The following is a 14,698-nucleotide window of genomic DNA, read 5'->3' as shown; positions in this document are numbered from 1 at the left end:
CGCTCCATCACTCTGGAAATGAATTCCCTGGCTTGGAGAGTATCGATCAGGAAGCAGTGCTCTCAGTCGGGAGCTGCTGAAGAAATGCCATGGATCTGCTCAGCAGGGAGTCCACGCCCCTTCTCACCTCCACGACACCAAGCCAGCAAACACAGAGCTGGCCTCACTCACTGCTGTCCTGCAGAATGCACTGAGGCCCTGCCCTGCCCACACCCATTGGCCCCAGTCTAATCACTCAGCTCACAGAGCGGGGGAGAGTGAGCCTGCCTGGGTCTGCACAGCACCCTGCACAGTGGGGTCCCAATCCTGCAGGCTCATTATGACTTAATTAGCTAGTTGTCTTGGAGTGGGTTGGGGTGAGAGAGTGGGCTTCCTGAGCACTGACTTCCCCCTGGGCTGGGAGAAGGACCCAGCTGGGCCACGGCCATAGTTCGAGGGGAGCTGCAGAGTGTGTCTTGGTGACACCAGAGAGGAAAGTTTCTGAATCACAGCTCAAGTCCCAGCCAAGTGAATAAAGTTTTCCTGTCACTGCTGCTGACAGCACAATGCAAAGGGCAGTAGCAGAGGGGCTACCTGGGGAGGCAGGCCTGGCCACAGATGCCCACCCTCCCTGACCACTTGGCCAGCAGCCTTTCCTGCCCGAGTCAAGAGGAAAGACACCAAACCGGCCTGCTAGCCAGCAGAGAGCACCGACCAATACTGGTGCACACAGTGGCCAGGAGCCTGCAGTGCAATCTCCAGCACAGGGGGAGCAGAAAGGAGCCCGGCAGATGATTTGAGGGCTGGAGGAAATGCCTGACAGAGTGACTGTCAGGGTTCCCTCACCACTCTGAACTCTACAGTACAGATGTGGGGACCTGCATGAAAGACCCCCTAAGCTTATTTCTACCAGTTTAGGTTAAAACTTCCCCAAGGCACAAATTCTTTCCCCTTGGAGAAACATCAAGCCTGATGTTTGCCCACTTGTCACCACCAAGTGATTTAACAAAGAATCAGGGAAAGGACCACTTGGAGTTCCTGTTACCCCCAAATATCCCCCCAAGCCCTTACACCCCCTTTCCTGGGGAGGCTTGAGAATAATCTCTTAACTAATTGGTTACAAAGTGATCACAGACCCAAACCCTTGGGTCTTAGGGCAATAGAGAAATCAGTCAGGTTCTATTTAAAAAATAAAAATAAAAATCACCTCTGTAAAATTAGGATGGAAAATAACTTTACAGGGTAACAAAAGATTCAAAAGCACAGCCAAACTTCCTCTAGGCTTAGTTTAAAAGTTACAAAAAACAGGAATAAACCTCCCTCCAGCAAAGGAAAAATTCATAAGCTAAAACAAAAGATAATCTAACCATGCTCAGACACATCTGAGGTTACTAGGAAAGGTTTGTCAAAGTCTGGGGCCCTTAGCACAGGATCAGACATGAGTGTTGCTTTAAGCTGGTTAAAGGCCTTCTGACACTCTTCAGTTCACTGAACTGCATTTGACTGTTTCTTTTTGGTTAGGTCTGTCAGTGGGGCGGCGATTTGGCTGTATTGCGGTACAAATCGCCTGTAATATCCATCCAAGCCTAAGAAGGATTGGAGCTGTTTCTTTGACTTTGGGATAGGCCACTTTTGGATAGCATCCACCTTGGCCTGTAGCGGGTTGATAGTTCCTTTACCCACATGGTGTCCAAGGTAAGTCACTCTGTTTAGGCCTATTTAACGCTTTGTAGCCTTAACAGTTGGTCCTGCCTCCCTTATGCGCTCAAAGACTTTTTGCAGATGCTCCAGGTGTTCTGCCCATGAATCAGAAAAGATGGCTACATCATCGAGGTAGGAGACTGCAGATTCTCCCAATCCTGCTAGGAGACCATCTACAAGTTTTTGGAAAGTGGCAGGGGCATTTTGCAGCCCGAAAGGGATCACATTAAATTCATACGGCCCTACATGGGTGATGAAGGCTGACCTTTCCTTGGCGGATTCATCCAGTGGTACCTGCCAGTACCCCTTGGTTAAGTCAATGCTTTTTTTGCCTCTGTCTTCACGAACAAGGTCAGCTCCCAGACTGCTGCGTTGGGCATCACAACATGGGGAATAGATGGCCAGCCCTCTGTGGAGAAAGAGGTGGTTAGGGACTATTTAGAAAAGCTGGACGTGCACAAGTCCATGGAGCCGGATGAGTTGCATCCGAGAGTGCTAAAGGAATTGGCGGCTGTGATTGCAGAGCCATTGGCCATTATCTTTGAAAACTCATGGCGAACGGGGGAAGTCCCGGATGACTGGAAAAAGGCTAATGTAGTGCCAATCTTTAAAAAAGGGAAGAAGGAGGATCCTGGGAACTACAGGCCAGTCAGCCTCACTTCAGTCCCCGGAAAAATCATGGAGCAGGTCCTCAAAGAATCAATCCTGAAGCACTTACATGAGAGGAAAGTGATCAGGAACAGTCAGCATGGATTCACCAAGGGAAGATCATGCCTGACTAATCTAATCACCTTCTATGATGAGATTACTGGTTCTGTGGATGAAGGGAAAGCAGTGGATGTATTGTATCTTGACTTTAGCAAAGCTTTTGACACGGTCTTCCACAGTATTCTTGTCAGCAAGTTAAAGAAGTATGGGCTAGATGAATGCACTATAAGGTGGGTAGAAAGTTGGCTAGATTGTCGGGCTCAACGGGTAGTGATCAATGGCTCCATATCTAGTTGGCAGCCGGTGTCAAGTGGAGTGCCCCAGGGGTCGGTCCTGGGGCCGGTTTTGTTCAATATCTTCATAAATGATCTGGAGGATGGTGTGGATTGCACTCTCAGCAAATTTGCGGATGATACTAAACTGGGAGGAGTGGTAGATACGCTGGAGGGAAGGGATAGGATACAGAGGGACCTAGACAAATTGGAAGATTGGGCCAAAAGAAATCTGATGAGGTTCAATAAGGATAAGTGCAGGGTCCTGCACTTAGGACAGAAGAACCCAATGCACAGCTACAGACTAGGGACCGAATGGCTAGGCAGCAGTTCTGTGGAAAAGGACCTACGGGTGACAGTGGACGAGAAGCTGGATATGAGTCAGCAGTGTGCCCTTGTTGCCAAGAAGGCCAATGGCATTTTGGGATGTATAAGTAGGGGCATAGCGAGCAGATCGAGGGACGTGATCGTCCCCCTCTATTCGACATTGGTGAGGCCTCATCTGGAGTACTGTGTCCAGTTTTGGGCCCCACACTACAAGAATCATAGAATCATAGAATATCAGGGTTGGAAGGGACCTCAGGAGGTCATCTAGTCCAACCCCCTGCTCAAAGCAGGACCAATCCCCAATTTTTGCCCCAGATCCCTAAATGGCCCCCTCAAGGATTGAACTCACAACCCTGGGTTTAGCAGGCCAATGCTCAAACCACTGAGCTATCCCTCCCCCCAAGAAGGATGTGGATAAATTGGAAAGAGTCCAGCGAAGGGCAACAAAAATGATTAGGGGTCTGGAACACATGACTTATGAGGAGAGGCTGAGGGAACTGGGATTGTTTAGTCTGCAGAAGAGAAGAATGAGGGGGGATTTGATAGCTGCTTTCAACTACCTGAGAGGTGGTTCCAGAGAGGATGGTTCTAGACTATTCTCAGTGGTGGAAGAGGACAGGACAAGGAGTAATGGTCTCAAGTTGCAGTGGGGGAGGTTTAGGTTGGATATTAGGAAAAACTATTTCACTAGGAGGGTGGTGAAACACTGGAATGCGTTGCCTAGGGAGGTGGTGGAATCTCCTTCCTTAGAAGTTTTTAAGGTCAGGCTTGACAAAGCCCTGGCTGGGATGATTTAATTGGGGATGGGTCCTGCTTTTGAGCAGGGGGTTGGATTAGATGACCTCCTGAGGTCCCTTCCAACCCTGATATTCTATGATTCTAAGTCCAAGGTAGAGATGAACTGGGTCTGTCCCAGTTTCTCCAATAGCTCATCTGTGTGTGGCTTTGGGTAGTTGTCTGGGCGAGTTACAGCATTTCGCTTACGGTAGTACACGCAAAAGCGTATCTCCCCATCTGGTTTGGGAACTAGAACCACTGGAGATGCCCATGCACTGTTAGAGGGCGGATTACACCCATCTGTAGCATGTCCTGGATCTCCCGTTCTATAGCAGTTTTGGCTTGAGGAGACACCCGGTAAGGTTGAGCTCTAATTGGGCAAGCATTACCTGTGTCAATGGAGTAGTATGCCCATTTGGTCCGTCCTGGGGTGGCTGAGAACATTGGCGCGAAGCTACGCGCACAGCTCCTTGATCTGCTGTCGCTGCATATGCCCAAGGGTCATGGAGAGGTTCACCTCTTCCACGCCACCAGCACTTTTCCCTTCGTAGTAGACACCTTCAGGCCACTCAGTGGCACCTCCTCACTGGGCTATAAACTGACAAACGCTTAATTCTCTGGAATAAAAGGGCTTTAGAGAATTAACATGGGACACCTTAGGCTTTAGGTTTGAGGTGGGGGATGCTATGAGACAGTTAACAGCTCCCAGGTGCTCTTGGACCGTAAATGGCCCTTCCCACAATGCTTCCATTTTATGGGCCTGGAGTGCCTTCAAGACCATGACCTAGTCCTCTACTTTAAAGGAACGTTCTCTGGCATGTTTATCATATCAGGCCTTTTGCTCTTCCTGAGCATCTTTTAGGTTTTCTCTAGCAAGGGCTAAAGAGATTCGGAGGGTGTTTTATAGGTGGTTTACAAAATCCAGAATGTTAGTTCCTGGAGAAGGCGTAAACCCCTCCCATTGCTGCTTCACCATCTGTAATGGCCCCTTAACCTCGCAGCCATACACAAGTTCAAATTGTGAAAACCCTAAACTGGGATGTGGTACAGCCCTGCAGGCAAAGAGCAACTGCTGCAACACTAGGTCCCAATCGTTGGAGTGCTCATTTACGAATTTACGTATCATGGCCCCCAAGTTCCATTAAACTTCTCCACCAGGCCATTTGTTTGATGGTGGTAAGAGGTGGCAACCAAGTGGTTCACCCCATGAGCTTCCCACAGGATTTTCATGGTCCCTGCCAGGAAATTAGTTCCCAAATCCGTAAGGATGTCGGAGGGCCAGCCTACCCTGGCAAAAACGTCTGCTAGTGCCTGGCACACACTTTTAGCCTGGGTGTTGCTTAGAGCTACTGCTTCCGGCCATCACATGGCAAAATCCATGAAAGTCAGTATGTACTGCTTTCCTCTGGGTGTCTTTTTCGGGAAAGGACCCAGAATATCCACAGCTACTCGCTGAAATGGGACCTCAATTATAGGGAGTGGCTGGAGAGGGGCTTTGACCTGGTCTTGGGGTTTTCCCACTCTTTGGCACACCTCACAAGACCGGAGATATGTAGAAACGTCCTTTCCCATTCTCTCCCAGTGGAAGGATCTCCCCAAATGGTCTTTGGTCCTGTTTACCCCAGCATGGCGCTAGGATGATCGTGGGCTAAGCTCAGGAGCTTTACCTGGTACTTAGTTGGAACTAGCAACTGTCTCTGAGGATGCCAGTCTTCCTGGTGCCCACCAGAAAGAGTTTCCTTGTATAAAAGTCCTCTTTCTACAACAAACCTGGATTGATTAGAAGAGCTGAGAGGCTGTCGGTTGCTCCATGCCACCGTCCAAGCTCCCTGGAGGCTTCCATCTGCTTCCTGTTCGGCCTGGAACTGTTCTCTTGATGCTGCAGACCTCAGTTCCTCACTGGATTGTGGACCTGGGCTTGGTCCCTCTGGAAGTGATGCAGGGGATGGGGCTGTTTCCGTCGACTGTGACCCGCTCTCCGCGGGTGCACTGTGGGGTATTTCAGGCTCTGGCTGAGCCTCTTGTGTAGGGTCATCTGCTGCTGCTGCCAGGGCGGGCTCGGTGGTGCCCTCTGGTGTAGGAGCTGTAGACGGGGTTGCAAGCACTGGACTCAGGGCTGGCAATGGCTCTGGTGCTGGTTGCTTCACCAGTTCCAGTTCTGGGACTGGCTTTGGCGGGGTCTCTGGGACTGGATCCACTACGGCCATTGCAGTCGTTGGCATGGGGTCCGGTTCCACCACCTCAGTCTGGGTCTCTGGTAACACAGACTGGGCCCTTGTTGAAGGCTCAGGAACAGAGCTAGGTGTGACAGCTCGCTTAGCCTGGCTGCAGGTGACCATTCCCACCCTGTTGGCTAGCTTCACATCGTTGGCCAAGTCTTCCCCCAGCGGCATGGGAATGGGATAATCATCATAGTCTGCAAAAGTCCACATTCCTGACCAGCCCTTGTACTGGACAGGCAACTCGGCTGTAGACAAATGGAAAGAGTTGGACTTGAAGGTTGAATCGTCACTTGGATCTCTGGGTCGATTAAATTGGGGTCCACTAAGGAAGCATGGATAGCTGACACTTGTGCTCCGGTGTCCCTCCATGCTGTGACCTTCTTCCCACCCACACTCACAGTTTCCCTCCACTCTGAGGGTATCTGGGAGGCATCTGGGCCTGAGGGCCTCTGGTGTGATTCCGGTGCAAGGATCTGCAGTCTGTTGGGGTTTTTGGGGCAGTTGGCCTTTATATGCCCCACCTCATTACATTTAAAACATCGCCCAGCTGACTGGTCACTGGGGAGAGGTTGGTTGCTGGAGACTGGTGTGGTGGGGCGATAAGGTGTGTGGGGTTTTCCTTGGGATGTAGGTGGGGCCTTGGGTGGCCCTCGGTAATAGGGTTTTGTTTCGGGTTGCCCCTTCTGATATTCGCTCCAACTGCGACCAGTTTTTTTCTTTTCTGCCACCTCCACCCATTTGGCCCCGCCTCGATTACAGTTTTGGGCTTCCCATCTAGGACGTACTGTTCTATTTCCTCAGGAACACCCTCTGGGAACTGCTCCATTTGCATTAGGAAGGGCAACTCTTCCGGAGATTTAACACTTGCTCCTGATATCCAGGCATCCCAATGTTTCACAATGTGGTAGGCGTGTCGGGAAAATGCCACGTCCAGTTTCCACTTTAGGGCTCTGAACCGCCGACGGGCCTGCTCGGGGGTTAGCCCCATTCTGATTCTGGCCTCTTTTAAAAAAAGTTCATAGCTGTTCATGTGTTCCCTAGGCATTTCAGCTGCCACCTCTGCTGAGGGTCCACTGAGCTGCAGCCTCAGCTCCACCATGGACTGGTCTGTGGAGATGCTGTACCCAAGGCAGGCCCTTTCGAAGTTTTCTAAGGCGGCCTCTGTATCATCGCCTGCCTTGTAGGTGGGGAATTTTCTGGGATGGGAAGCGGTACCTGGAGAAGGATTGCTAGGGTTGTCTGGTATATTCTGCTTAGCCCTTTCCATCTCTAAGCATTTTGTCTCTAACTCCAGTTAATGCTTCCTCTCTCTTTCCCTCTCCTCCTGAGCATGCTTCTGGGCCTCCCACTGGGCCTCAATAGCTCTCTCACCGGCAGCTTTTTCTGCCTCCATCCGTCTATCATGTTCTTTTTGTCTCTCATCAGCTTCGAATCTGGCTAATTCTAATTTCTTTTGGACATCACGGTCAGTCATCCTAGCCTTTCTGTGTTTAATTAGCCTAACCCAAGAGCTAGAAAGAAAAAAGAAAACCACTTGTGAATTCCCTTGCAAGAAGTTAACTACCCTGCCCTCAGGCAGAGAAAAAAAACTCCAGCTGCTCACAGCTTAAAAAAAAAAATCCTTAAAAAAAACAAAACACCTCCCTACTTTCCAAGCAGCCAAAAGGAAAAAAAAATTGTCCTTTTAAAAATCCTACTGTGCTTTTGGTTCAAAATGATCCCACCACACTGCCACCATGTCAGAGTTCCCTCCCCACTCTGAACTCTGGAGTACAGACGTGGGGACCCGCATGAAAGACCCCCTACGCTTATTTCTACCAGCTTAAGTTAAAACTTCCCCAAGGCACAAATTCTTTCCCCTTGGAGGGTACACTGCCACCACCAAGTGATTTAACAAAGAGTCAGGGAAAGGACCACTTGGAGTTCCTGTTCCCCCAAAATATCCCCCCAAGCCCTTACCTGGGGAGGCTTGAGAACAATATCCTAACTAATTAGTTACAAAGCGATCACAGACCCAAACCCCTGGGTCTTAGGACAATAGAGAAATCAGTCAGGTTCTTAAAAGAAGGATTTTATTTAAAAAAAAATCACCTCTGTAAAATCAGGATGGAAAATAACTTTACAGGGTAACAAAAGATTCAAAAGCACAGCCAAATTTCCTCTAGGCTTAGTTTAAAAGTTACAAAAAACAGGAATAAACCTCCCTCCAGCAAAGGAAAAATTCACAAGCTAAGACAAAAGATAATCTAACATGCCTTGCTTGGCTTTACTTACTATTTTTGTAATATTAGAAACTGGTTCAAGATTGGTTTATAGGAGAAGTAGTTTTCTGACCTGATGCTTCCCTGCTTACCAAGAGAACACACTCAAAACAAAGCCTCCTCCCCCCTGCCCCCCAAATTTGAAAGTATCTTCTTTCCCCATTGGTCCTTTTGGTCAGGTGCCAACCAGGTTATCTGAGCTTCTTAATCCCTTACACGTAAGGAGAAATTCTAGACTACCCTTAGCTGTATGATTATGACATGACAGAGCTGGCGCTGTGAGCTTCACCCCACTCAGATTGCAAGATGACTGGATTACACCATGTAACTAACTTTGAGGGGAGAACTCCCGGGTACCAGAGCTCTGTAATCCAGCAGAGATATGCAGACCATGAGCCAACGGCTGGATGCTGAAACCAGACACATTCAAATGGGAAATAAGGTGCAAATCGTGAACAGTGCAGTGATTAACCATGGAACAAACTCCCACCAGACGTGCTGGAGACTCCACCTCTAGGGCTACATGGCTGGGGCTTTTCTGGAGACACTTTGGTCAAGCATAAGTTACTGGGCACAATTCAAGGGGACCACGGTGAACTGTAATGGCCTGTGCGATGCAGGAGGTCAGACCAGCTGCTCTCTTCTGGCCTTCAACTCTATGAATCTCTGGGCCTCAACCCTCCCCACCATGTGTGTGCACACCCCTCTATACAGCCCATCCCCACCACACATACACCCCAGGTCCATACACCCCATCCCCTACACATACCCCTCTATAAAGCCCATCCTCACCACACATACACCCCAGGTCCATACAACCGATCCCCTGGCACCAGCAGGAGAGTGAATTTGTGTGGGGGGGTGGAGGGCGAGAAAACCTGGATTTGTGCTGGAAATGGCCCAACTTGATGATCACTTTAGATAAGCTATTACCAGCAGGACAGTGGGGTGGGAGGAGGTATTGTTTCATATTCTCTGTGTGTATATAAAGTCTGCTGCAGTTTCCACGGTATGCATCCGATGAAGTGAGCTGTAGCTCACGAAAGCTCATGCTCAAATAAATTGGTTAGTCTCTAAGGTGCCACAAGTACTCCTTTTCTTTTAGCTTATTCCTGCAGACAGGCAGCCAGCAGGGAGGCCTGCTGGGGTCTGATAAACCCTGAGCCTTGGCTCCTCTCTTCTGGCAGCACTAGTGTGTGGCACACTGGGCATCAGGCCCCAGAGCTTTGGCAATATGCCAGCTGGTGACCCTGCTGCCAGGTTAGTCTTTGGCCTGTCTCCCTTCTCTCACAGCCAGTCCCTGCAGCCAAATCCCTCCCATGGGGAGACGGCAGCACCACTAGAAAGATGCCTGCTTCTCTGCACCCAACGCAGGGAAGCTAATGCGGGACCTTGTGCCTTGGCCCAGGCCAGGCAAATGCTCCAGGAACCACAGACTAGGAGCGGAGCTCACCCAAGCCCATTGCAGCCACGGCCTGGCTGCTGCAGTGCAAGACACCCCCCCCACACACGGACAATCAGCGATTCTGCTCCTGTGCCTCCAGGGCCAAGTGAGCCACAAAGCCACCAGCACCGGCGAGGGGACCGGGCACACGCCACACAGGGCTGGCTCCGCACCAGCCAAGGCAATGCACCTGCTACCGCGGCGGTCCGGCTGCTACCTTGCAGTGGCAGGGGGCTGCAGGTTCCTTTGAAGTCGCAGGCCCAGGTCTCCTGCCCAGTAGCGAGAGCAGAAGAGGAGTGAGAGCCCCAGTATGCAGGGGGTCTGGGCTGTGCTCAATCTCATCATTAAGTTACATGCTAAATTGATTTTTTTAAATTCCCTTTTCTCTGGAGATGGCAAGAGCTTTGCACCAGGTTAGCCCCCCCACCCCCCTGCCCAGCGATCAATGCCCCATCATTACACGCAGCCAGCATTAAGTTTGCACCCCCAGCAGGCCGCACAGTGCTCTGAAATATCATGTTTCACTCCAGGCAGGTTTGACTACGAGAAGAAGTTCTGTCATTTATGTACTTCTGACCTTGAGAAGGCAGCAGGGAGTGGGACTGGGCTGTGGGGAGAGGAAGAGGGTCTGTCTCTCCTACCAGGGAGCTGGAGAGTCCCAGGTGAGAGGAACAGGCATGATGCATCTCTTGCTGACTATTGCTCCAGCTCCGCACTGGGGTTTAGGGGACATCTCATTTCTGTCCTCGCAGGACTCAGCAAAATGACCTCACTCTTCTCATAAGCCACGAACTGGATGAGTTTTAAGAAATCTCTGTGGAGTCAAGTGGGTTTGTCTCCAGCAACAGTTCAGCCCTGAGGCCTTGGAGACACTGCGCTTAGTGAACACATCCTAACTCTTGGGCAGCATTGCTAGGCGCTGTTAAACAGCTGCCAGGTCCCACCGCACGGGGGCTGCATTTCAGAATTCTCTCTCCCATCGCACTGCAGGGTTGTTGTGCGGCTTGTCGAAGAAACCCAGACAGGCTCTGCGGGTCCCTGCACCACCCTTTGAAGGCCTGGTTGGGTTTTCAATACCAGGGTCATGGGCTCCCCCTGGGCATTGCACAGCCTGATCAGATGCCTCCCAGAAACTTCCTCCTGGAATTTAGTCAATATTTTTGCTTTTATCATTTCATCCCATTCCACCAAGAACTGGGACCAGCGCTCCAGGTGCCAGAGCTGTAAGCCACTGTTACCTGCTCTGGGAGCTCAGGGGCAGGCCAGGAGGGTGAGGGAGGGCACAGGCCATCTGGGCTGCTGCTTCAAGAGGTTTGAAGTGGGAGGGCCTGAAACAACCACCAAAGCCACCTTTCCCCTTCAGCTGCAAAAATGGCTGCTCTGTGATTTCTCTGTTTGGGTGAGCTGCACACGCTCCTTGGGGTGTGCAGGGCCCAGCCCCCTGTCACGTTTCTGGCCGTTTCTGGCTGTGCACTGCAAGCTGCAGCAGCAGGTGAGTGCGGGCAGGTGCCAGCTGATTACGTCACCTCTGCTGCCCACCCATCAGCCCTTTACGTGCTCCCCCTCGCGCTGTCCTCTCCCTGCTTTGCCTCTTCGCCCCGCCCCCCAGCCCCAGTGCTCCTCCATCTCCCCCTGGCGGGGTGCGTCCCGCTCCCAGTGCAGTGTGGAGAACCATCCCCTGGCCGGAGCGCTCAGCTCACCAACACCCTGGCGGGCAGGCACCTTCCTTCCCCCACTGCCTCTGGCTGGGCCAGTGCCCCGGGAAAGCCCAAGAGCCTCCGGCCAGGGGCGCTGGCCAGGAGGGGCCAAGTCCTGCATGCGCCAAAGCCCCGCACAGCGCTGGCATGGGGTAGCCTCTCCGGCCCTCAGCTAAGCTCTAGAGTTGGGGGTGGGGGGAAGCGATTTCCAGCCTATTCCTGTCCTGACCCTGCAGGCTCCACAGCAGCCCTGGGGCAGAGGCTTAGCACCTTCTTCACCCCACAGATCCCCCGGCTCTGGGTCCTGTCCCCAGGGAATGCGGGGCTGCTTCGTCCCCTAGGCACCCTCCCCTGCTGGGCAACCTCTCTGGCTGGATTTGCTGAAGACCCTGCAGTCAGGTTCCCTGGGACCTGCTGCACAATGCTGTGACAAAGTGGGAATGTTCTTAATGTTTTCTCTGAATACTGTGTGGGTGCCTCAGTTTCCCCTATGCAGTTCTTAAGTATCCAGGTGGTGGGATAAGGGGGTGTGATTGTGGCAGAGCCCTAGGGGGCCAGTCTGATGGTGTCTGCACAAAGAATGGCCAACACCCTGTCTCCTGGCAACTGATGGCCTGGGCCCCTCCTCTGCAAAGGTGCCAACTGAAGGTGTTGGAGAACAAAGAGATCAGGTGGCTTCCTGGCCGGGAAAGAGACAAAGGAGAGGAGGGGCTGGAGAGTTTCAGTTTGGAGCTGGCTGGGGAAATGGAGAGAGGGCCAGAGGGGGCTCCGGCCTCCTTACCCCCCAAGATGGACCCGGCTGAAGGGTCCTGTTCTCTGTACCTACAAGCTCTGTTTTAGACCATGTTCCTCTTGTCTAATAAACCTTCTGTTTTACTTGCTGGCTGAGAGTCACGTCTGACTGCAGAGTTGGGGGCCAGGACCCACTGGCTTCCCCGGGAGCCCTGCCTGGGCGGACTTGCTGCGGGAAGCGCACAGTGGGGCAGGAGAGGCTGAATGCTCTGAGGTCATACCCAGGAAGGTGGAAGCTGTGTGAGCTTTTTGCCTCAAAAACAGGCTGCTCCCAGAGAGGAGGCTTCCCCAGAGTCCTGACTGGCTTCATGGGGAGCAAATCCAGAGCATCGCTATCCTTAGGGCTTAACTCCTTCCTGCCCGCACTGTAGCCCGAGGTGGCCGGGTTATGTCGGTGGCCAGCAGCAGCCTGGAGGTGTCAGGTGCCTTTTGACACTGTGCGGGCAGGAAGGGACAAGCTGCTTCCAGCCACAGGGGAACAGGGAAGATGAGTTCTGTGAAGACATGGGCCAGGTCATCCCTCCCCCCGCTTCTCCCATCCCTTCCCTCCCACAAAGGCTGCTGCTGGCCACATTCTGGTGTGAACCCTGGCAGAAATCTGGGGAGGGGGAGCATGTGACCTGCATGCCCCCCCCCACATATTGCTTTGGGAAGACGCAGAGCCAAGTACCGGAGAGGTGGATCTGTCCCGGGGTTCCAGCCAGGCATGGAGAGAGGAAAGCACCAGGCAGGGAGGGTCGGGTCAGTCGGTCACCCCCCCCCGCCCCATGTGAGAGAGGTGTATGGGAGTGTGTGTGTGTCACCTCTCCCTGTGTGAGGGAGTAGGGGTGTGTGTGTCACCCCTCCCCATCTGAACCCTAAAACCTTAAAGATAAGAAAGTAAATAAAAAGAATCCAACTACACAGTATTTCTTTTTAACAGGGGCTCAGTCAACTTGATGTTAATTTGAATGTTTGTATTGCCTAGTTCCAATTGATTGCCTTTGAACTCGCTTGAATAAGAGTAATTTTACCAGGTGTCCCATATTCAGCATAGGGAAATATGGTCACCCTACCTGGGGTAAAACTTGGATTGTTTGGGCAGGAAGCTTTAGCTGCACTCAGAGATGGCTGCAATGGGCATGGCACAGAGGGATTAACTGCACAGCTATCCATTTGGTAGGACTTTCCAAGCTCAGCTGCAAAAGCAGGAGAAGTCTGTAAGCCCATTAGCTCCAGAGCAAGGAACGACCAAGCACTGCTCATGCCTGCCTGCCACTTAAAGCAGACTAAGCACCCATGCTCGCAGACTCAGCCCTGGCCATGGCAACCCACATTACTCAGCAGCACAGGTCAGCATGAGTGCATCTCCCAGTCCTCAGGGCACTACACTGGCTTATCACTTGGGACAGAGTTCAGTCCAAGGTTTCTGTCCTGATAGCTGAAGCCCTCCGGGGGTTGAGCCTGGATCCCTGCTGAGACAGCATTGCCAACACCAAAAAATCACGACTCAGCTCCGACCCTACACAATTGGTCGAAAAACCGTAAGATCTTTTAAAATGATACATTTGGGGTTCCTGCATTCAGGCTGCACTTGGGTGGCTCTTTCAGGCTTTTCTCTGCAACCAGGAGGGCCAAAAGATTACCTGAAAAAGAGAGAACACTGAAATTCTCCCCTAATCACATGATTCCCAGAGCTTGGGCTTTAAGAAAAACACCAAATATCAGGAGACACAATAAAATGGCAAGACTTGGTGACACTGGAGACCATCACCGGGGCAGAACCCGCACAGGAGCCAGACCTGGGCTGTGGAGCTCACGTCCATAACAGAGAAAAATGACTGTTTGTCTGGGTGATAGGTATGGAGGAGGGCCATTATGACAAAAGAAACACAAAATGCTTCAGTAATGCCCAAGCTCACTGTCTCTTGCAAATGTGGGATCTGAGTCTGACAGCAGTAGAGAGATGGATAAGAGTTTGCTAAAAAGCTGCGTTATAGGAAGGTGACGAATGAGAAGCCTTGAAACAGTCAGACCTAAATGCAAAACTCAGCTCTGAAACTCAGCCTTCCCTCAGCAAGGTGTGTCCCTGGTCCTAAGCCTCCCTTCCACACACACAGGCTAGACGCTGATCAAGACCTGTCTGCTGCAGGTCAGAACCAGGACACAGAGAGCAGTGTGGGGTGATGATATTATTTCTGGTTATAAATACTTGGGAGGCACCCTAGAACTCGATTACTTCTAGGGCCCTCAGGATGGGGAGGGCCCTAGAAGTAATCGAGTTGCTAAAGCCAAATCATCGGGGATTTGCCTGGCTCACTCCCACACACCTGTATCTCCTTGCTTACGTTTTCATCTTAAAATCCAAAGCAGGAGCCGGAGGCTTCCTGGCGATGGATGAGCTTGTGGCTGAGCCATGGGCAGGCGAAGAACCCTTGTGGGACGTCCCATCCATGGGGCTGGAGTGTGCAGTGTTAATGCCACTCTTGGGAAGGTCATTATACTCTGGACAATACCAGGCACAATGGGCAACATCCCA

Source organism: Caretta caretta, chromosome 13 (genome assembly GCF_965140235.1).
Source record: "Caretta caretta isolate rCarCar2 chromosome 13, rCarCar1.hap1, whole genome shotgun sequence".
NCBI lineage: Eukaryota > Metazoa > Chordata > Testudines > Cheloniidae > Caretta > Caretta caretta.
This window is presented reverse-complemented; position numbering follows the sequence as displayed.